At 29.7% G+C, this 3,340-nt stretch overlaps 1 long non-coding RNA gene across 3 annotated transcripts; it reads left to right on the forward strand.

The window, feature by feature from the left end:
• The first annotated feature begins 128 nt into the window (after nucleotides 1–128).
• On the forward strand, nucleotides 129–2,626 carry LOC115973218. 3 transcript variants are annotated; one of them, XR_004087646.1, is made up of 5 exons: nucleotides 129–263; nucleotides 453–550; nucleotides 640–717; nucleotides 2,072–2,301; nucleotides 2,451–2,626. It is a non-coding gene; the product is annotated as an uncharacterized LOC115973218 (long non-coding RNA). The 3 variants fall into 3 exon arrangements; XR_004087647.1 differs by having other exon boundaries at nucleotides 2,042–2,626; XR_004087645.1 differs by having other exon boundaries at nucleotides 2,072–2,626.
• Nucleotides 2,627–3,340: the final 714 nt, after the last annotated feature.

Here is a 3,340-nt window from a genome sequence, read left to right on the forward strand (position 1 = left end):
TTCATTCTTCTCTATTTCCTTGTAGAAGGTTATAGGTGGAATTGTATCTTGTATGTCTAAAACTTACTAGTCTTTTTAGCTCTGCCTTGAGTATCACTTGCACTATTTTGTATCAAGACCTGAACATAAAAGTAGTTTTACTGTTCAAAAAAGTATGGAATCATCGCAAAAGAAAAATAAATTTAGTATCTCCTTGTTTGTGGTAGACTGTTCAAGACACCATCAACGTTGGAACAGAAACTGCAGCTGCACTCAAGGATCAGGTGTGTAATTTGTCAGCTTTTAAAAAATTGGATTTCACAGCAGTTTAATATTTCACATTGAATTAAAAACTCTGTCTCTCTCTGTCTCTCTCTCTCTCTCTCCCCTACTGTTTCTCTCTTGTTTCGTTTAATCTTTCAAAAAATTTCAATGGCATGGAAACTAAAGAAATCAATTATATTTATGTTTAGACTGAACAAATGAGTCAGGCTGTTAAGTGTTAATGAGCTGGACTATCCATTTCTCGATCAAGAAAGCTTCTCAACTTGTGAAGGAACTTGGTAGGCAGGTCAATCTCTGAAATTATCTTCCTCCTGTTCTTGTCATATATTGACTATTAGTTGTTAATTGTTTTACTTACCTCATTTATTTCTTTAGGTTGCAACTGATAGGTGTATTATGGCATTACTCTTCCTAATTATTGCCATTGGAGTCATAGCTATCATTATTGTAAAGGTAAGATAGCTTATCATCCATTTTCTTTGCCATTAACAAAATTTAATTTTCTAAATACTTGATTTTGCTTTTGCCATCTGATTACAAATTGGAACCAAATCCTTGACATCCCTTTATTATATAGATGTAGCTTCAAAATTATGAATACTAGGCCTTCTTCTTCTTCTTCTTCTTCTTCTTCTTCTTCTTCTTTTGGCTGTGGAGTTTCTCAGGCCTATTGTTTTTAAATGTATATAACTGTATATTGTATTGCATAATCTTGTTTAATGCTTTAAGTGGACCTTTTATAAATAAGTTGATCTCAGATTGACCTTGTTTGGTTAACCCTTATTTGCTTAAAAGTTGCAGGAAGATACTTTTATAATGCCAAATGTTGTAGTTAAACGTAGTGATTCTTAGTGATTTTTTGCTTACCTTAATAAAAAATAAAAGAATCTAATTCAGTATATCCTCTTTTTTTCTTTTTTATTTTTATTTTTATTTTTATTATTATTAAATAATAATAACTTCACTAAAAAAAGAAAAATAAAAAAAGAAGACAAACACAAGTGCATGAGTGAGTAAAAGAGTTAATCTAATAGTTGTCACATTTTCATGTCCATTGGTAATGCGCTGATTGCAACTTGATGTTTCCATTACTATTTTTCCGTATTTCAAATTTTGTGTTAATCATATGTTAACTATCTAATCCACATATTCATGTTTCGTATATAAGTTTAAATGTAGAAAACATAACTTTAAATTTAAACACTTTATAATTAGATAGTTATAATTCTTTGATAATCTCGATATTTTGCAACCATAAAAGGTATAAGGAGATCTTGTAATCCAACAATTGATTCATCAAAATGCTTTTGCAATAAAAGTTTTGGAGTTGTATAACATTACATCCAGTTATATCATGTGTAATTTAAACCTAACCCATAAAGATATTATACAAAATTTATTTTAAAAAAACATAAATATGTATAAATAAACCCAAGAGAGGGATATCATATACTTGAACTAGTCATCAGAATCTATAACCAAACAATGCTCCACCAATTACTTTAATGATGGAAAACATTCAGTTCCAAACTAGTTTAGAGCTATATTCCTTTAACCTACTTTGTGGCAATTAAAACCATCCACATATAGTTTTGATCATATGACTTTTTGAACGAGTTATGTGACTTTGTTTAAATAATACATATATCAACTTACTAAGGTTTTTTTTTTTATTTTTGCGAAGTTGTTCATCAAAAAAATAAGTGTTTTTGCGAAATTGTTGTGCTAATAATCTAATACTATTCTTAATTCCAATCCAATTTGACCGGTCGATCAGATTGGGTTTAATAAGAATTTTATCTTTTAGGAGGGACAATCATGGCACGGGGATTGAGGTCCCTATTGAGGTGGAAAAAAGGATGCATATTTATTACATTCGGAACAGAGGGTTTGGTAACAGATTTAATGTGTTGGGTGATGACAATCATGGCACTCCGAATGACTTAACGCAATGACCCAGAAATCAAGAAGGCATGTGACTCATACAGTGATCATTTTGGACAGTTCTTCAAACTGATATTCTATGGCATCCAAAAGGTATCATGATTATGCATGAACAGCAAAACAGTCTCTTATTAATTTGTCGTTGAACTTGGGATTATTACTACAAATGTTCAACTTGAGTCAAAGGGATGTCCTAATTATTGCATTGGAGATCTTAAACCGAAATCTCAAATTGTATTTAGGAGCAGTACTAGTAGAAGTTGGCTGTACAAAGTCAAAGCTTGTGTGCTTGCATTTATAGTGACTTGATGTGAAGAGTGTGGAAGGAAGAAAAGAAGAAAAATGTGTGAAATAAAAGGAAAGGCCATTCGGCCATGGGTCTCCAGTTTCTACATGACCACATTCATTTTTTTCTAAATTTCCATTGCCAACTATAGTCCAATCCATCTTATTCCTATGAAGAAATTTTTAATATAGTAGGAAAAAAAAAATTAATGCTTCAATTGATTATTATCAGCAAGGACAATTTTTTTTTTTTTAAGATTAATAAATTCGTAATCTACACCCAAAAGACCAAAACCCACGTTATTGTTTAAGAATATTGGTGTTGATAAGGTTTTAATTTTTAGTTGTGGAATGCTGTTTGATGGATGTACGAAATGAGAGAGAAATAATTAAATAAATTTTAAATTTTAAAAAAATAAAAAATATATTATTATGTGAATGTTTTTGAAAAATGGTCAAAAAAGAAATAAAATTTTATATTAAAATAAACGAAATTTTTGCATGAGATATATTTATTGAGTAATGTTACAGTTATAAACTATTTTACAATATTTCTACAAAATATTAATGTGATCAATTTCTTATTGGTATTCATCTCTTTTTTTTGGAGGAACTCTTATTGGTATTCATCTAGACATACTATTAATATCATTTTTTTTTTCTTTTATCAATAATTACTCATTACATTAGCAATTTGTAAGTGTCTCTAACATTATTCATATTTATTTGATTTTTATGTCTAAGATAGATATTGAGTGAATTAAACGATTGCTAGACTTTGTAACCAAGGTCCACACTCCACGTGCAAGTGACCCTTGTCACTATCATGATCCCACCAATACAATTA

This window comes from Quercus lobata, unplaced genomic scaffold (assembly GCF_001633185.2).
Source record: "Quercus lobata isolate SW786 unplaced genomic scaffold, ValleyOak3.0 Primary Assembly Scq3eQI_7, whole genome shotgun sequence".
In the NCBI taxonomy this organism is placed as follows: Eukaryota; Viridiplantae; Streptophyta; class Magnoliopsida; order Fagales; family Fagaceae; genus Quercus; species Quercus lobata.